The sequence below is a fragment of the Macrosteles quadrilineatus genome, unplaced genomic scaffold (assembly GCF_028750875.1).
Source record: "Macrosteles quadrilineatus isolate MER2022 unplaced genomic scaffold, UCM_ALF_1.0 Scaffold_2__2_contigs__length_208266976, whole genome shotgun sequence".
Taxonomy (NCBI): Eukaryota; Metazoa; Arthropoda; class Insecta; order Hemiptera; family Cicadellidae; genus Macrosteles; species Macrosteles quadrilineatus.
The window spans coordinates 178395918-178417938 of NW_026542595.1; the positions used below are offsets into that span (position 1 = coordinate 178395918).

Sequence of the window (22021 nt, forward strand, 5' to 3'; positions counted from 1 at the left end):
ACATACATCATACTTCCATTTCGTGCTAAACGTTCAGCTATTTTTATCACACACACTGTGCATGTAAGCTCTTCACTGACACGCAAACCACTTCCATATCCTTACTCGGTTACCGCGATACCATCTCAGATAACCTATCTGTGATCCCCACTAACTCCCATACAGATCTCCCCTCTCCCCTCTCACCACCCTCCCACATTTCCTCAACTCTTTGATGTCACCGTCACGCCGATTCTATTTTGTCAAGCATTATGGGAAACCTTACATAGTGAATGCGAATAAATGTGTTTATTTCAACCTGGTCTTGAAAATAGATCTTGTATAATGGAAACAAATAGGTTCTTGATGGTGAATGTAAACATTTAATTAGTCTATTGTAAAAAGTGTTAAGTGTTCAATATCTCCATAAAAGAAAAGTAAGTCTGAGATAAATAAGAAATACTAGAAGGAATTATCGCAAATAGCTGTTAAGCAGATCTTAGCGGTCCTTAAAACTCTTTTATCAGTAACTATGCATACTATCAATATTAATTCTTTATTTGTAGGCTAAGTGTTTTTATTTATGACGACTATTGCTTTCAAATTGCAGTTTTTTAAATGACTGAGATAAAGAACATATGAATCTGAGATAAAAATAAATTTTAGGGTAAATGATCGCAAAGTTTAGGTTTAATAGCAAATGTAAGCATTCCATAAAACTATCCATCATTCATTGTGACGGAGTTTTGATTTGAAGCTATTGCTATATTAGTACAAATCTAGTACAATTAAAAAAAAACTATTTTTAAACAATTGAAACTGTTTAAATTGTATTACTCCCCTAAGTAACACCGTACAAATCGTCGTTTTGCCCACTTTCTTTTGTTTTAGTCACATTGGGCTTAAATTAGTGTGGCCTTGGCTTAAATCGACCACGTAATATTTGAATTTTGTAAATAAATATATAAATTGTAAAATAAATATTTAGTGAGTTGCAGGTATTTCCTGCTAAGACTTCTTTGACGACGAAGGGGTGTTTTTTGTCTTATTAAGGTTGTGGATTAATTATATTTAGATTATCCGTGAAAATTCCCTATCTCGATTCTGAAGTACACGTAAATTTAAAATTGTCCTTACTACAAAAACATTTAATTAAAAACACTATTTAAATCATAACAATGACGCCTGCAATTCTGTGCTATGCAAGTCCCGCTACACTCAGTGTAGTGCGGGCTTAGTCTAGCCTGAGCTATGCAGGCGCTGCCATGCGTGTGTCGTGCAAACTACCATTACAGTAATAGCTGCTGTTAACTCGGTTAGCCATCCCGTCTATTACTCTAATTGGTCGTGTAACTAGACGTGGCTCAGTTTGAGACAAATCTGTTGACTTTTTAAATAGTCTACATAAAATATCGTTGAGTGTTTCTTGCCTTTTGGGTAACAATAATTGTTTGTTCTAGGGTTGTAAATTTTCTTGCGTTCCTTCAATGGTGTACAGTATACACAATTCTTAACAGTCTACATAAGTGAACAGTTGTGGCTGACGTTTAATTAATAAAGAGGTATTAAGTGAAGTTATTGCTTGTTCCCTAATAGTTTGTTTTCTGTATTACTACCATGGTAAATATTGCTACAAAATTAGTTTTTTTTTTGTGTTTAATGGATTTATTTTGTCCAATTACCATGTGTAAAATAATTGATTATCAGTGTTTAAAGCTTGAGCTTTAGTAGTAGTAGGTAGGCAAGGGAAGCAGTCAACATTAAGATTCAATGTTTACTGGGGTATTTATTTAGTTTTTGTTTTAAAGTCTTACGAGTAAAAAAATCACAATTGAATGTTTCAAAATAATCTGAAAAGAAGTCAAAGCCGTTGAATTACATTCAATAATTTTCAAAGTTTACCAAGTATCCATATTGTTACATTAAACTTTATGGGCACAAAGTGTAACATTGAACCGAAAAAAATTATTAAAACACTCTCTACAAGTACAATTACTAACTATGCAAAATATAATTGTCCTCAATTAATAGTACGAAAAATATAACTCACTCTCGGTTCTCGAGCAATACGTAATTTGCACAAATATTTAATTATACAGTGGTCAGATTAAGTATTGATTCGTATTATCATAGACAAATAAAATCAAATATAGACCGCCAGCAGTGCTGCGGTTAGCATAGGTTCTGGCGTCCACTGCTGGGAGCGCCGTGTAGTTGCTTAGCGTGTGCGCCTTAACTACACGGCGCTCCCAGCGGTGGACGCCAGAACTTACAATAACCGCAGTGGTATTACTGTGCTCCAGGATAGTAATTGTTCTTGTTTTGACTACGTAACACAACAACGGTAACCTCTGATTGGACGATGGAGAATGTCCAGAAGGTGACCCTTGACACGAGATTTACAGGAAGTGAGGCCAACGTCGTGACAACCAAACACTCCGCAGGGTAAACTATCGATACACCATCTGGACATCTGTTCCATGGTCGGACAATGGCTGCAGGAACTGGTGAGGAGCTTTGATCGGAGCCGATTTATCAGTGGTATTAACAATTGAAGGGACACAAACGTGTTTAAAGGAGAGACTGTTTATATTTTGGATATATTGGAATCGAACTCGTGACCTTTTGCATTGAACTAGCAAACGCTAACCACTAGGCTAGTAAACGCCTCTAAAGTATAACAGTATGCTTAACTATTTTGAGTCGACTGAATCGGTTGAAGTTTTTTGTGACCTGTTAAATGGTTTACAAAAATATATTTTACCACAAAAAATGAGCAAATTTATGGTTTGTTTTTACCTTACACGGCTATGGGGGAGAGAATTGCATTGTTGAAGTTTTTTTAAAAAAAAAAAATAAGAAAAAGTTTTGATTCTGGGATTTATTTCCGTCATATTACAAAAAAAACTAATAATATAATAGGCAATTATTTTGTTTTTTTTTAGCTTGTTATGTTGTATTCGGTTGTGTTGACATAACATTAATCGTGTATACTTATTTCGTTACTTAAACCTGTGAATATCCTTGACTACTTACTGCTGAAAACTTTCACTACTTACGATGAATAAGAAAAATAGGTTAATTAACAATACAGTATAACATGTTTGAAGGATGTATCTTGAACATTATATGTTATAATGTGCAACCACACAGATAGAAAATCTACAGCGTACAGTATACAAATCTCTTTTGTCAAGTAGTATTTTCTGTACGTGCATAATGTGTATAATATACTATGTTGTATTTTTGCAGTAAATACATTATGCTGTAATTACTTAGTAAATGTATTTCGTGGATTGATGTATTTAACTTCATATTTACCCGTAGAGTAACCTACAAGCCCATTACCGTGAAGCCAACTAGCGGTTGTACCGTGAAAACGTGTTTGGGGAATCATTCCGAATGCCTAACGATTTCCTGATTCCTAATGCTGTTATTTGCTGCACGAATGTCCCGCGCCCGTGTGTGTGTGTGTGTCGTGCTGTGATCGCACAGATTTCTACCCAGTTTCTATTTAAGGATGTTGGCAGGACGCCCTAACTTCGACGAAGATCCTTAGATACGGTCCAGCTGCCTCCTTCAGTTTAAGGAGTCGTGGAAATTAATTTACCGACAGACAGTTTGGTAGGCCTACAGTATATTATTGCTATGCATTAACATTACTTAAAAGTTGTTACGAGAATTAAGAAGCAGTTGAGTAAAATGCAGTATTTTGACCCGAACAATATATTGTGCTCTGGTTCATGTAAAAACGTTAGAAGCATCTGCTGGAATCACCACTGGTTGATATTTTTGGTCACACTACCGTTCTATCATAGGTTTATTGTATTACCAACCTACGTATCGTTTGAGCTACACTATCACAAATTACATTTAAATCTATGATAGTACAGTACTGCCAACCGGTGCCTTACTCTGCTTTCCTTCATAACTAGAGAGAAAAGAATTTATTTATAAAAATAAACAGGTTGCCATATAAATGATTCCTCATTATAGTCGATGAACCTCTTGTTTCATGGATAATAATTTTCAAAAAGGATCTGTCCAAATCATATTGTTTCCAAAAGTTCACAAACAATTTTGATAATGTTCCTCTAGAACCAATAAACAATCCAATCGCCTCCATTTTTGAAATTATGAAATTTTGCTTGAAATATTCAAAGGTTGATTCATAAATCTTTTTCTTTTCCTCATTCACTTCATTAGGTTGATTTAATTTCTAATTGTTGGATCAAGAATTATCCCTTTGTTTGTTTGCCTTTCAACCGATAAAATATCTACTCTTCTAGTGCTTCCGTTAGAAGAAAGACAATGTACTTCTTCATGCACTTCCCATATATTATATCTTTTTCGGAAGGCGTTTGCTATAATACTTCTTATATTGTGGTGCCTTGTGTTTCTTAGAAGTCCAAGTTTCCTCTTGTGAGGAATTTACTCATAGTTATTTTATAGTGACAATCTAAGCTAACATTTCAAGCAGAGTAATAATGTTCACGAATTCGTTCATACCTATATCGTCTACATAAAGTCATAGCAATACATTTTAGAATCATTATTTTCCAAGGATAGTAAAATAAGCTTACACATACTTTTACCTCACTCTATATTCAACTGTGATGTTCTTAAAATACAGACGAGCAGTCAACAAAAATAGACGTGTAATAAATTGACGAACGTTAAAAACACACAATGAAACATCATAGGACGGTTAATGTTGTATCAACAATTAGATACGCTCTAGCATTCTTTCTAGGGGTAATTTTAGCTCGGATTTATAGTAACAGAATGTTTTCATCACGTCTTATTGTTCGTTGTGATTAACTAACTGGATTAAAAACGTAACGTTGTCAAAATAAAGAAAACGGTTTGCTTTGATCACACTGTTGCACATTGTTTAGTTTGAAACATTTTCATTGTTTCACCGATCGTTAATTTAGAGTTATGTAGCCTGAGATAATATTTCTATCGCATATCTATCTCAAAATCTTTTTAACCAGGGTTGATTATTATATTAGTTGTGTTGTATTTGGTTCTATAATTTTGTTACCCTTCACAAAATATTTCTCTAAACTTGCACGAACTTCAGTTTCATAATTCAGAGCGCTGGAGGGATATTTTCGGGTCTTCCATCCATCAAAAACAGCTGTGCCAGGGCAGCGCTGACTAGACAAAAATAAATGTTGGATATCGCAGAGAATGCTGTGCAATTAGTTTTGCATTGCCATTATCTGATGAAGGAATCGAATCTTAATTTTTAATAATTTTATATTTTACGTTATTGTCCTCTTTTTTAACACTGTGTGTTTTATTAATAGACTCTAAAGTGATGGAACAGTAGAAATGTTTAATAGCAATATGATAATATTTTTTGGTCGGCACTATTATCTTTGAAAAAATAAGAGGATGAATATTTAAGTAAAACGTGTTATAATAGGAATAAAAAGAGTTATTTTTAGCCTCGCATCCCATTTATTTAATTAACCGTTTCGACTGTAGTGCAACCAAAAAAATGATTATATTAGAAAGAATTAAGACGGTACAATATTTATTGTGAACAATCACAAAGATCAAAAACAATAAGTAAAAAAATTAATGCGTTGATCATGTTTTGTGCGTTTAAGGACGAACAAAACCCTCGATTCTCCAAATTTGGGACGTTGTTTTTTTTTTTTTTTTTTTTTTTGGAAAGCGGAAAAACATCAGAACATAAATTCCAAGAATGTATCTTGAAATTTATGTATCTTAAAAAAGTTTTACTACTGCCGATAACTTAGTTTAAACATGGTTTGTTGTTGCAGGTTTTACGAAACAAAGAAACTTTATTTAATAATATCGATGGTTAAATCTTGATTTTCTTGCGGAGTACTTCAAATTCAACTATAGGCCTACTTCGTAAAGAAATTACATTTCTGTGAACAAGTTAACGGCGATGCAATACAGCACACAATACGACATCTGAAGTCGTCCTCACCGAGTCAAGATACTCCTCAGTTTTGTATTCACGTTTTGTACCTTCTTCTTCTTCCCCCAAGGACACTCCCAATATCTTCTGTTTACCTTGGAGTATACTTCATTCGGCGAATTTCAGTCTCGAATATGCAAGAACGTTCTATAACTGCGCACTTTGACAGGACAAACTTTTCTCTCCAATTTCGACTGGTTTACGCAAAATAGGGTCTTATATTTTTTACCTCGTATGTCTATGCTTTTAATACAAGAATTTATTTTTCCAAAATAATCAATGTAATTTAATGCATATGCAATTCTTGTGATTCTACTACTATTTTTATACTCCTATGTTGACCTAGTGAACTAACACATTGCATTCAATTGTAATACAAGTTTATAATACGTTATATCCGAAATTTTTCTGTAATATTGATTTTTATAAATAAATGGTATTATTTATTTAATAACTTGAGATGCAAGTATACCATTCGATGTATTACATACTTTGAATCACCATTAGATAATTAGAAATGAGGTTATAATTCGCAGTAATACCATAATCTCATAATGGTTCGTATTAAACCTAGAATATATTATAACTCTGAATTACATACTTTTGCGAATAATATCTACCTTTATACATTGAGCTTTGTATTATAACTCAGCTGAATTGTCACTTTAGTTTCTTTTGGTCTATGATTCTAAATTCAGCTGTAAATTTGTCAATGTTGTATTTATAAATTATTTCACTTGAATTTTTGTATTTGACAGCCTTTTTCGTCTATATTCTTTACTTACAAGAAATTTTGAGATTACAGAAAAGATTTGTATGCTAGATAAGAAATATATTTTTTATGTGTGCAAAATGTAAATTTCATACTGGTATGGAGATTTATATGTAAAGTATTATTGATCAGTGTAATTTTGTAAAACATAGAATTTAAATAGTCGTTTGTATAATCATATTATTTGTTTTTTTTTTATAAAAGGACACTTTAATTGGGTAGCCATCGAATCGCCTCTACATTATTCTGCCTCTGGCTCATGCATAAATTCGATCCTTGAGCCACATGGCGCCTCTGCTACTTCACCCCCCCCCCCCACCGATTCAATGGCGCCCTTGGAAAAACAAACACACTATGTTTACCCCACGATACAGTGCAGCAACCAGACGTGTGTTTGTTATTAATATGGTCCTTCCGAGCCGGATGATGTAAGTATACTTGGATGTGCACGTGTGTTTGCAATGACTGTTATTTTGTGGCTGTTTGGCTTTAATTTCCTCATACTGGAGGCTGTGTTATACTGTGAGTTTACTAGTGCAGTTAACGAACGTGTTTTCAACAATTACTAAGTTCATGACGGTGGATGTTATTGATTGTAGGAAACAACTCTTTGAAATTCAAGTAGTTGGAGTAAAAATAAGTGTCTTGTATGTTGATAATAATAGCGCTTGGTGGTTCAACGCCCAATTTCAACTGTATGTCCTCAAATAGATAGAAAACCAAAAGGGTTCCAAGTGACGAGGGCTTTCTTTGGATTAGAGATCTTCTCCAAAACAACACGCTGGTTACCACTTTCTTCCTGATTTATTTGTTAAATCTATCTTTACGCATAATGTATTGCGAGTAGTTGTTTCAGTACTGAATCAGTCGAGTTATTGAACTTTCAAAATACATAGACTTTTGCTCCCCGTCCCTCCCGATTAGCCCATGTTCAGAATGTATATTTTCCGGTCAAATATCGTTGCCTAAGGTGTTGTCGAACAGGTTTAAGCTGAATGCAGTTTGATTGTAGATCTCGGTTGGATAATCAACGTATCAGTAACATCTAGAGAAGCATCTGGACCGCAGAACTCGACCACACGACCGCAGTCTCTGATTACCACCACTACAGGGCACTGAGCACTGAGTGTACATCTGAAGTGGCTTGGGAGGATTACCAACGATTGATACGGATTGATACTAAAGATATGGCAAAGGGGGTAATTGAACTGAACGTATACAGAAAACAATTATTAAGGTCCAAAACCTACAATTTCGGTTAAACTTTTAGAGTGTTTCCTTATTTATTTTGGAAAATTTGTATGAATGTAGGTTGTAGTAGGAGTAGCACCAAAGCTCTTTATACTTAAATACTTAATTCTGAAACGGTGATCATATAAATTAGTCCAGGAGCTGAGGGGGGTTGAGCATGCATGAAAGTAGTACGCAATGTTATTGCTGATTATTGTAATATGGACTGTGGTGATCAAAATTACGTATGTCGCCTATTTCAAAAGTGGTCGATAAGGTGGGGGGGAGGGGGCAAACATGGTGGTTTGCGCTATGCGTTAAAACGCTGATAGTTCGAAAACGGTAAAAGATAGAACATCGGTCAAAACGTCGTTGTAATCCTAAAAATGTGGACAACAATAATGGTTATTGGGTCGGAGGTCGTATCTCTATAAATAAACAAGTTATTGTATAAAATATGTAAAAATGGACTTTTCGTGTAGATTTTTTACCGAAAGTAGAATTAATTTGTGAGTGTCGCAAAGAAGTAATATCAAATATCTTTGCTGATAGTTGTAATATGGACTGTGGTGATACAAAATACGCATGTCGCCTACTTTTCAGGTGGTCGAGAACTTGGGGGGAGGGGGCAAAGATGGCGGAACGCGCTATACATCGAAATGACTGTAGCTCGAGAACGGTACGAGATAGGATATCGGTTAAAACGTAGTTTTAATCCAAAAAATATTACCAATAGAAAAGGTCATTGGGTAAAAAGTCGTATCTTAACTAATAAAAAAGTTATAACAATAATAAGTTTAACAAAATCTACATCGCACAGCTATTTTTTTCGAAAATCGTATGGATTGTTGATAAATAATAGTGTAATTACTTAATTACTCGGCTAAATATTAACTAGATGCATTTTCTTATAAGAAAAAAATATATTATTACGAATACATTTGGTTTAAAATGTAAAAGACGGCCTCCAAACTACATATAATACTTGGGGTTTGGCCGCAATCAAATGCATAATACAAACTACCACTACAAATCCAATTTTAATTATTATAATGTTGTAGGTTATTACAATATGATTATGTAACAGATTCTTATTTAATACAGTTATATGAAATAAAAAACATTACTACAAAAGTAAATACCTTATAATAAAACATACGGCAAATCTCTTCATTCTATCCATAACAATTACACTGGTTGTTCATATTATTTGTTGAATTTAAATAGGTACCTTTTTAATTTCTCTTAGCACCTGTAATACAAATAAAAAATTGTAAATATTTTCTTTGATACAAATGTATATACATTTATATATAATTAATGCATGAGAGCGGTCAAGAAATTTAAAGTTTATGGGGTTTATATTTACAATGGAATTAAACTACTATATATTATATTTCATATTTAATTATTATCTTATTTGTTTGATTATTTATTTATCATTATTTCATTTATATACTCAGTGTATAATGAAATACAAAATACAAGCAATCATTATTTTAAAAACAGCAGCAATTATAACGCAACCTAACGGACGAACCCCAAGGCGTTTGGAGGCCGCGTTTTACATTTTAAACCATATGTATTCGTAATAATATTTTTTTTCTTATAAGAAAATGCATCTAGTTAATATTTAGCCGAGTAATTAAGTAATTACACTATTATTTATCAACAATCCATACGATTTTCGAAAAAAATAGCTGTACGATGTAGATTTTGTTAAACTTATTATTGTTATAACTTTTTTATTAGTTAAGATACGACTTTTTACCCAATGACCTTTTCTATTGGTAATATTTTTTGGATTAAAACTACGTTTTAACCGATGTCCTATCTCGTACCGTTCTCGAGCTACAGTCATTTCGATGTATAGCGCGTTCCGCCATCTTTGCCCCCCTCCCCCCAAGTTCTCGACCACCTGAAAAGTAGGCGACATGCGTATTTTGTATCACCACAGTCCATATTACAACTATCAGCAAAAATATTTGATATTACTTCTTTGCGACACTCACAAATTAATTCTACTTTCGGTAAAAAATCTACACGAAAAGTCCATTTTTACATATTTTATACAATAACTTGTTTATTTATAGAGATACGACCTCCGACCCAATAACCATTATTGTTGTCCACATTTTTAGGATTACAACGACGTTTTAACCGATGTTCTATCTTTTACCGTTTTCGAACTATCAGCGTTTTAACGCATAGCGCAAACCACCATGTTTGCCCCCTCCCCCCCACCTTATCGACCACTTTTGAAATAGGCGACATACGTAATTTTGATCACCACAGTCCATATTACAATAATCAGCAATAACATTGCGTACTACTTTCATGCAACCCCCCTCAGCTCCTGGACTAAATGTAGGTATTTTAAGCCAAGTATGAATGGAGACGAGTGTAGGATGAGTGGCGCGATCTTGTAGTCTTGTTAGTGACTTAAGGCCGACCGACATGTTCCTTAGACCAATTGGACACAGATGTTAATTAATAGCCCATACAGCCAATGGCAACTAAAGGGACCTACAGTTTATAGTGGAATCCGAACCACTAGCTCTGTAGCTAGATCACGTAATTTTGTAAATAAAAGGATAATTTATCGAGATCAATGTTGCAAAGTTACAATAACACGGATTGAATCTGAACCACGAAAAGCGAAACAGTCTGAGGTAAACCAGAATTTATAAGTTTTGGAAACGTTTCCAAATAGCTCCGAAAAAACGCCAACTGGCGCAGAATGGCGTGATTCGTCGTGACTGTCAGTTTTCTGACACTCGAAACTTCTTAAACACCCTCCTGCTTCCTTGTCTACTTACACTTTGTTTCCGATTGCTTTCTTTGTAGTCACGCCAGGTAAAAAATTACATTAATAGCTTTTTGTAGCGAGAGACCACACGATTCGTTCTAGTAAAATACTTTTGGACAAAATGTTGATGTTGAAGTTAACTGAAAACATTCGCATAGCATTATGGAATGCAATATGGCAAAAAAGTAGGTATAACGTGCGTCGCCATTTAAGGAATAGCTCAGTGAGATTTATTTTGTAGTTTGTGCTGATTAGGCTAGAAGGGTACATTTAGAGATGTGAGGGGACTTTGGATTGACCGTGGCGCCATCTGTGCGCAAATATTGAATATATGTATGAGACTTAACGTACGAGACTTAACTTAACATACGATGCGGTATGAGATAGTGCATAGGACTTAACACGTATGTTTTTATATGTTTTGCAGAAAATAACTTAACCATAAGTGAAATTGAGTGTAACGCAGCTAATAATTGGCTAAACTGAACGTTAACAATGAGATGTTGTTGCCTAAAGTCATTATGAAAACAGCAAAAGATAGTGAACCAGTATGATACAAGTAAGGAGTACGTTTTTACTGCAAATAAACTAAGTTAAAATTGATTTAATAATGAAAATATAAAAAAACAAAAATAAAACAACAATAAAGTATAGAAAAAACTGCAAAAACTACTAACACGAAAACAAGTACTCGACACGATAACTAATCAGAATTGATGTTTTAAATGGTTTAAAGCTTCGTCCGTTGCCTAAATTCACTATACAAAATAATTTGAATTTATAGTTCCCGAGTATTTGTATTATACGTTTATACATTAGTGAATTCAAGTTAAACACAACAAAACACACGATACAAAATATTTCCTCTCGTTTAGTGTATAATATCAATCGTACTCGATTAAATAAGCTATTATGTAAACATATCATTTTATAAGTGAGTTTTATAAGTGTATGCATTTTCCTTGAATACATTTTGTAGTGCTTGTGCCATTCCCAGTAAATATATTGTTCTCCGTGCCAGAAGGTGAAAGGTTCATCTACGAGCATAGGAATGGGGAATACTACTGGGATATGAACACTCGTGGAGAATACAGATTAGAATGTTTGCTTCCTTTGAAATACACCGCAACTCATGTCTTCGGTCCTTAGAGTCCTGACTGTATTTGTAAGATTCTGTTCGAAAATCAAGCCAAGATTACTTAGAGTTAGTGTGGTGTTGACCTAAAATCCTATGTTCCGTTAAACTATCTTTTTAATAAACATAAATCGGAGTATGACTACGCTACCTATATTAACAGATACAGGTATTTACAAAAATAAAGTTTCTCCTTAAGAACCAACTTGCAGTTTTAGCGAATTTTCCTAAAGGAAAGTAGCTATTTTAAATATAACAATGGATTTCTTTAACCTATTTATACTAGAATAATATAGAAATGATTCATTTCTAAGTTACTATTTTCTGAGCTGTGAGTTTTCTTATCCAGCTTTTAAAATTATATAGCGTAAAGTTAGCAAATGTTACTCTCGTGCAAAAAGAACTACCAAATGAGAATGTGTTGGAATAAAGTCAATATTTCAGAACAGGATTAAACCCTAATACAGTTAAAAGCCATTAGTATTTTCAATTTGTGCTTTTAATTAGGTTAAAAAAAAACAAACATAAAATGTTAGTGATTTACTGTTATATTTTAGTTATTTTTCCGATAATTGCTGTAAAACGTATACTTTCAATCGCGGATTAGATAACAAAACATAAATTTATACGTTTTACACGTGATGAAATTATTTTTTTAAATTTATTAAATATTTACTAACTATCGAGATTGTTGTATTCCTGGATACTTTCTCCAACCACACATGTATGTTTAAGCAAATCCTCGAATCTAAAATGAACATAATTATGCGTGTACGTCGGTGTATTTGCACTAAGAATGTGAAGAAGACCAGCTCTCGACCAGTACCCGTGTATGGACGGTTCAGGAATGTGGTGCTTTTCCCTATACTCTAACGCCATCTTTGTACAGGCACTCTTAACATGAGGTTTGTGCAGAGAAAGTCCAGTAGAAGACTAGACTACAGAATGTTTTGTAGATTTTATTTTTCTTCGTTGAGTAAGAGTAGCTATGGATGGAGAGGATTTTATGGATAGTTGAAATACAATTGAAAATTGTATTGTTCAAGTGAGTGTAGTGGTATTTGTTGTTGTGAGTGTGAATTGAGGAGGGGGTGGGTAAAGAAGAGAAATGGGAATTAGATAGAGAGAAAAAATGGAAGATAGAGAGAAAGAGAAAACAATGTGGAGTGAGAGAATGAGAAAAGTGGGAGGTGAGCGAGTATAAGAGAGAGAGGGTGAGAGGGAGTGAGGGTGTAATTGTATTTATTATGTACTGTAATTAAAAACTACTTGGTAGGAGAGCAGTTGTATTTTTTTCACTCGGTAGGGTTTGAATTGAAAATGACTGATATAATGTGTAGAACAATGTACAGTATATTTAATCGTTTATACTTTTAGGAGCCTACTGACTTATTAAAAAGGTTTGAATAAATGCTACTCTTAAAAATAATTTAGTACAGTTGGTAGCTATTTTGTTAATACGCATGTAGGTACTAGGAACAGAAATATTACCCTAAATTTTTTTCATAGTTGAAATGGTCATTTTGGTTACTGTTTTTGTAATTGCCAGAGCTCACTACAAAAATTGTCTCAAATCTTGTCACTTGTCACATACGTCAGTCAAGGGAATAAATTAATACATTGGATCCGCTTGACTGAATGGATTCCCTGTACTGAAGTGTCCGTATATGGCATCCCACCGAAACGTGTAACACTATTGGTACTTTTGTAATTGCATGACAGGTAATAAAAACCCATTTAATCATTATTGCACTTTCACAATGAAATAAGGAATACTACTCACTAATTTTTTTATGAGTCAAAATTAAATGAAATATTTTGTAATGCTTTCTTACATGAACTAATAAACCCCACCTTATTTAACTCAATGTCTAGGTACTAAGCATCTAGCTACAAGTAATTAAGCTAAGAACCATACACATAATAAATATGTTAAAATAACACCCTTGACCTCAAGCACTTTCCACTTTCATTTAACATAATTATTCCAAGAAAACCCCGTAAATGTCACAATTCTTACAATTGTGACATAATGCTGATAAACTGTCGGTTTCGAGTGCGACAGAAGCAATTCATTAACAGGGTGAAACAATGCCAAGATTATTCCACAGTTCATCCCCCAACTGTAGTTCATTAATAAACTAGCAACTGTTGAACATTTCGATCCATTTTTGTGACAGGGGAACTATTTATAATTCTGATCCATGATTTGTGTAATTGTTCTTGGTAGAAATATAAACATAAGTACCTATAACTTATTGTTTAACTGGACATTTTACTATAGTTGAGCTACCGCTCATAGTAGCGTAGAGTGATTATACTAATGTACTTCACTCTGGTGAGGTTGTTGGAATATTTTACCTCCCTATAAATCGTGTGCTATGAACGTGGAGCCCAAGGTTTCTGGTTCAAATCTTACCAACCACAATTTGTGATCATGCCGCAAACTTCTTGACTAGATAGCTACTAGTCTACACTGTTTTTTCCTTTTTAATGTCTGCTTCAAAAACATTCGCTGTTATTGTTTTTCAACTCACTTTTTCTCCTAACCGGTAAGTTTTGCACATTCTGTCGCAGGGTGAAGTCAGCAGCCAGTCCCGCCACATCTGTGTGTGATGGATGGTCCACTGACTCAAAAAACTCTCCTTTCCCGCGTAAAGTACTGCCCGCTGAAAAACTTGTTTGTTCCAGAGCTTTTTGTAACATTTTATTCTTCATTAATCCAAAAATAAAGAGATACCATTGTTAAAAAACATTTTATGTAATTGCTGTAATAATTTAATTTAATTTTAAGATTTTCTTTTTCAATTAATTAATTTAATTTTTACTAATTTTTTGTTTGTTTATATTTTATTTTATTTAGTTTATTTATTTATTTATTTGTTAATTAATTTAATTAAGATTTTTTTTTTTTTAGAAATTTTTGAGAAAGGTAAATGTCACATCCAATTGTTATATGACCACTATGCCTATATTGTCAGTATAATTTTCATTATAAAAGCAGATTATTTTCGATTAAATTATGAATCATATATTAAATCTGAATTACTTATGAATTTATCAGACCCTATCCTGAAAGATTAAAGATGATAATTTTAGCTTAGCTCCGTCCGGTATATGTTGAGGGTTTTTTGTATTTTTTTGTTTTGATTTTGTTTTGATTATCTTTTAAAAATTACTTTAACCAATACATTTACCAATTACATATGCATGTCTTCTGACATCGTACCCATAGAGTGTAGCCTAAATTGTCCATCTAACTTACTAAAAATTAGAGATAACTATTAAGTCGACATCGTTAGACTCAAATGTCACCAGTCCACCAGCATGAAACCCATACAATCAAGTTTCAGAACTTGCAATAGAATAAAAAGAGTAAATTCACTCCAGTCAAAGTAGCCTATCTGAACTCTGGTTGTGTGGTTCATATTTAACTGTGTCTAAGAGTCAAATAATTATAAATAAATATTTCCCCAAAATCTATGCACTTTACACATCTAACTCTTTGGGTATAAAAAGGAGAAGCAATAGAGTGGAATATATTTTGTTGTGTAACAAAAAATTTTTTTCAAGGACTATGTTTCATGTCGATCTCTAGGCACTTGAGTTTCTTTAATTAAGTAGTGTTTCCCAAACTAGCGTGTCCTTACTGTAGTTCAAAATTACACTTTGGTCCTATAGTGAACAGTTGATTAAATTTAGTCTATTTTCATGTGAGGACATCTGGAGTTGATCATAGGATTGTGGGGGAAGTGACTTTAAATAGCCGCGAGGTGAATCTGCGATCATCACTGCAGAGAGAGACAGAAAGATGAGGCTAATTATAACTTAAAGAACCGCCGAGACACAAATATCCGTCTGGTTGCGTCCGCCAAAAGTGCGTTTTTGCATCTGTTTTGTTACCGAAATACAGCTAAGACAAAGGTCTCCGTCCGTAATTATGTTTCATGTTTAAATTAACAACACTGAGTCGAAGTTGCATCTTTTCTCTTGAGCGCCGGCAGAATATTATACAGACCATGAAACTTATGTTAAAACAACGCTTTCTTCAGTTAATGTTCGCATTATAATATTTAGTTGGTTACAATTTCTGGAATCTTTTACAGCTACTAACTAACTTCAAAGAGTTATCACGAGCCATGAGGTGCATGAGATCGTGGAAATTAAGTGAAATTATATTAAATTAAATTGTTGGTCCACTTATCTAGAAAACAAAAAGGCGCATCTTTTAGGCAAAGAGAACTCTTATGTTTCGGAGAGCTCATATTAGTCAATTTTTACATTAATTATCGTCATTTTAATTTTTTTCTTAGTAGGCACTATATCGGAGATGGGTCTCCTAAAATAGGTTTGCATGAATACTACCGTCATAAAGTATATCAATAAACCAGAATTTTTAGATGTGTTCAGGAATGATTTTGATATGATTAACTAAAGGTTCTCTAAAAATATATTTTTTATATATTATGATACCGTAGACATTATTACCACTAAACATCATTTCACCAGTTTTTATTATTTTGCTCTAAATAACTAAATTTTCTAAAAATATGTAGATATTTTAATGGTTTTTATAGTGTTTATATGTAAATAGTAGTAACACGACGCAATCTATCCGACATGTCGGTCATCGATGTAGAAGACAAGTATTTCAAGTACAGTAAGTAAGTAAGTATTTCTCTTAAACGAATTTTTTATCAGAAAACCATAGACATTAATACCACTACACATAATTTCAACCTCACAACTTCCCATTTTTATGTATTTTTGTGTTTAAAAGAGTAACATGGTTGACTAACACAATAAATCTTATCATGAATTAGAATTAAAAGGTGGTAAAAACAATTTTCTCTAGAGTCAAAAACAGGTATAATCTTTGCAAAGTTTTACCTTGTCCAATTCCTTTCCTGACACTGATTTCAACAGTTGACGGATTGAGACAAACGACGACGAGGACGTCAAAATCTTGATAAATTCGCAATTCACTTTATAATGTACTTTTGGGTATCACAATTCAATCCACCTAAGTGGATGTAAATTAAATTCAAACCTAATTCTAGATTTTAAACCAAGTATAATCGAAGAGGATTTATTTTAGAAACAATTCATCAAACATTTTACTTTGTGTTATCAAAAGTTATAAATACATCGCAGTTTATTTATGAACATAGCTCGTGTTTGGAATGGACAGGGAAAAAGAAGGGAGTTTAACCTTTTTACGGTTGGTAGCACAGCGTACAAGAATGCAATTGCCGCGGATAAATGGTCCGGAAATCTTGGCCCTAACACCTTACCGCTAAAATAAACAGGAAATCAACAGACCTGTTCATTTTATGTGCTTCCAGGAATGAAAGCTTCTACAGTTCACCCACTTCGCTCAACATCACTAATACAGTTTTCTAATTGTACGCCTATGGTACAATGTTTCTTAAGAGTTGTACTCGGTTTTTGTTTTGTGTCTGGTACAAATCTGGTACAAAAAAGTACAAACACGTAAACGTATCCAATCCAAGTTTTTCATTTGTTATTGCCAGTGGCACAGACACTAGGATTTTAAGGTACTAACAGAGTTAAGATCAGATTTTGTAACTGTACCCTAATTGAAAAATATGTATCGATCACTTATTTTGTGTTGTTACTAATGAATGTGTTGTTAGCCTGTAGCTTTACTAATACAGAGTGGAAGTTGCACCACTAAATAAAGAATCTCTGTATTTTTTCTATGGATATAATACGCAGAAAAAATACAGCGACAACAAAAATAAACGGTATCAGCATTCTGACACATACTTTCTCCCATAAGTTTGACAACAACCTTTATCATGTGTAAGCGGTGAGAGTAAATATAAGGAAATGGGATTTTGTTCAGAATTTAAAGAACTATAACATACTAAATTTTTATCAAAATCGTTCTAGCCAATTTTGGGAAATCAGATTTTTCCGTTATTTTATGGGGTTTTTATGGGAAAATAACATAATTTACAATTACTTTTGAACCGTAATTTATACAGAAATGGGATTTGTACCATTTTGTTCAGAATATAAAGGACTATAACATACAAAATTTTTATCAAAATCGTTTAGGCCATTTTTGGGAAAATCCTTTTTTTCCGTTATTTTATGGGGTTTTATGGAAAAATCCCCATTAAAAATAAAAATTTATAAAAAAATTAAAAACTGTCAAAATTGTAAGGACTATAACATAAGTACTTTGTTAAATCAAAACCGGATTTTTTTCTAAAATCCTATTTTTCGTTTTTTATGGGGTTTTATGGGAAAATAACATAATTTACCATAACTTTTAAACCGTAATTTTTACAGAAATGGGATTTGTACCATTATGTTCAGAATTTAAAGGGCTACAACATACTAAATTTTTATCAAAATCGTTCGGGCCATTTTTGAGAAAATCTGATTTTTCCGGTTTTTTATGGGTTTTTATGGGAAAATCCCCATTAAAAATCAAAATTTCAAAAAAATGAAAAAAACGCCTGGAGATACCATGGATTAGAACCTACATACCAAATTTCATCGAAATCGGACCACAGGTGTAGTCTCTAGCTCTGTACACATCCAGACACACAGAGACACACACACACACACACACACACACACACACACGCACACACACACACACACACACACAGACATCACTTCGAAAACCACTTTTTTGGGTCCAGGGGGACCCAAAACGAATATATCCACTCAAAACTCAAACTCGAAAATTTTGACGAAAACAATACTTTCTCCATATACTATGGTATAGGGGGAGAAAGTAATTAGTGACATAGTGAATATTCAATTTTGACGTTTATCCCATCCAAACGAAGATTTCTATCATATTCTGCATACATCCACAGTGGATGTATTTCTCGCCTACTTATAAGGTTTTCAGTTCGGTCCTGTAAAAAGGACGAAATGCGTTTTGATGGTTCAAAATTGTACTCAGCTGTCCCTGATCTTCGGACTTTTAATTAAAGTCCTAATTTTGGTCCTGACCAAACAGCCAGCTGATCTGTAGTCGGTACTGATCTATAGTACCGAAGCTCTCCTCTCATGCATTTAACTTGGGTTCTTCTCCCATCTTTGCCAAATACGCCCCCTAGTGTGGTGATGTCGTAGAAATGAAATCTAACGCCTTCATGTGCCATTTGTGAAGGAGAATCAACTATTTATCAATCTTATCGTTGTTATAAGAAGCACTATTATACAGTTGAAATCAAGTCTATTTCAAGGTCTATGCATTTCGAATATGCTCATACAGGACAACATGACCGTATGTAATTACATATAGGTAACCAAATCCTCATTCTCCGAGTAAACTATGGAACAGCTGTTCATTGTCCTGGAGGGGGCATTGTTGCCACCACAACAAAGACCATTGTCCCTGCGACATGTCCGCTTTCCCTCACGCCCAGGGATCACGGACATTTCGACATCTTCGACATTTTAACTCAGTCTTGGGAAGATTTCGTGAAGATGCGGCGCCGACACGGCTGCCTTCAAGCAGTAAATTGCTGTATTTGGGGCTACGTGACTATTTGGGACGGCTCTTTGGTTTATCGCGCTTGAGATAAAAATAGTGAAAACGTGTCAAACTGGGTTCGGTTTGGCTGGAAGGGATAGAATCGCTGGTTTATGATCAGATAGTATCATTACCAAATTAATTGTTGCACGATGTAAGATACAGTACAGAAGTACAAGTATTAAGTGTAGAGTATAGACACGCTGTAGTATCTATATATATGAGGGCAAGCATGTTTCCTTAAAACCTTTTTTCTCAGCTCGTGTACATCGCAGGGAAAATCTACGGATATTGTTCGAAATATATTTTCCTGTAAATGTGCAAGTTAAAGTAGGCTCAAAAATAAGCACAAAAATGAAGAAACAAAAAGATATAAACAGAAAATTCAAACAAATGGAAGAAAGTACAATCGCATGTTTTAAAAGTCTGTACATTACATATTTCTGGTCGAGTTTACGACCAATGGACTACATCTAGTATTTTATTATTGCACGATCATACTTAATCAGCTGAAAAAATTAAGGTTGGGGATTTTCCAGTTTAAATACTCGTTTATTTAATTATATTGTTTTTTTTGCAAACCCTTCTTTGAACACCATTATTTAAACTATAACCTTTCCGCTGGAACTATAACATCCTAGATCAACGCTTATATCTACAAACGTCTATAATGGGCTGCCATAATCTACTCTCTCCATTTGGGCGTCTTCGAGGCTACGGCCAGTAATGTCTCCATCAGCCTAACTACATGAATGCATCAAGCCCCAATGCCTTGTGAGACTAAGGAGTCACGTGACCCGGCTAATGGCATAACGAGCACTTACTGACGATCAAACAATGGTCCAATGGTGGGGGAACACTGCAATCTGCACTCAACATGCAGAGAGGTGGATTTTTCTTTGAGGGGAATCGTTTTGCTATCTTGGTTTGAGAGTCTCCACTGGTGGCCATCTTGGTTTTTCACCCCACAATTAAGTTGGGGGTTCACTTGTCACTTTTAGTCTGGAAAAGTCTTGCGGTAACAACATAACGCTTTACCTTGGTTATTATATTCAACGATTCTGTGTTTCGTGGTAGCATTTGTTCATGTCAGAATTTTACATTTGTTGATGTTTTGTTAGAATCTATGAAATTGCAATGATGCAAGATTGTGTAGTGTTTAAGTGTCCCACCAAGTGCCAGGCACAAAATTACAAATAAATCTTCCGTAGACCTAGTCAGCTTATACAATATACCATGAAATTTACTTTAAAACGTTTTAGCAGACGAGATCAACTATACTCATCCTATTGTCTAGATCCTGAATTTATGGGTTTCATATTGATGGTGTTTGACAATTTTTGTTCTTGTTTTAGGCAAGATTTCCCGATTTGCCCATTTTTTTATACACCGACCAGTGAACAAGCGATATTACAATTTAATGTTGTTACTGTATCCTGTTTAAATTGTTTCAAAGCTGGTTAAACCACAAGAAATCAAAAGTGAACAACGGCACGCTCTCTACAAAACCCTAAAATTGTATTAGTTAATCCATTAGCATGATATCAGGGAGTATGTTTTATCTATGATAGTGCACTTTGATATCAATCTTTGTTGTACTGTAACTTACGCATCTTTCAGTTTAGTTGTAAAACAACAGATTTTAACTGAAGGAATATTCACTTCCGAATCCTCAAAAGTCTGCAGCTATTTTGTAAGCGTATTTGCCATCTTCAATATACTTATCGTCACGGTTTAGTCTCGTAAGCTTAGCATTTAACACCCAAACGATACAGTGGACTTGGTAACGCAGTCTATATTTCGGGTGTAAATCAGAACCATCTTTGCGTGAAGTGCAAAAGCCAAAACAAACACAGCTACCCTCTCTCAAGCGGAACATGTGGACTGTTAAGTAATTGAACACTAATGGATTGCGTTTTAATCCCGTTCCATCCCCCTCGCGTCCGTCAAAAACGCATTTTATTCGATTCAAATTGCGGGACGAGCATATTCGATTTGGGGATATTGAATAGTCTGTTTGAGTCCGATTAAAATTACCAGGGACACTGGGGTGTACTCCACGTCGTTGAGTGAATCTTCTACTGAACTAATGGTTTTATATCCAATTTATGCACGGTTTCCTCAAAAGGTTCGAATAAATAGATTTTATTTAAGCAATTAATGAATGTTTCACGTCCTTCCACGTTTTGTGCAGGATTTTCATTGATGTGCAGTAAAAAAATCACTACGTATCTTAGATGCTTTTATATGCCACCGATAAACTGTTTTTGAGCTCGACAGTGTAAGCCTTCTCCACTGTGAAGTAGAGATGTCATTCTCAATTTAAAGTTGTGTTCGTTTTAATAGAAAGGGACTATTAAGACACCATTACAGTGTGCTGAAGTAAACTCGGCCATGACCAGTTTCTGAAATGCATTTTTTTAACTAAAGCATAAATCTTATTTTATTGTTCTATCAACTTTCGTATTGTTCAAGAAAAATGTCACTTAAATAGCAGTACACTCTATGAGGATTTCATTGAACTGCCTTTAAAGGGAAAAATAAGCTGCATCGGTGGTATAAAAATATTAATATTGATGTCTACTTCAGCACCCTTAGTCCTGGATCGT

The 22021-nt window shown here is 34.0% G+C and overlaps 1 protein-coding gene across 2 annotated transcripts in view; it reads left to right on the forward strand.

The window, feature by feature from the left end:
- The window catches only part of LOC128985855 (E3 ubiquitin-protein ligase TRIM9-like), a 131180-nt gene that overhangs the window by 95206 nt on the left and 13953 nt on the right, over positions 1-22021 (forward strand). The window lies entirely within an intron of this gene.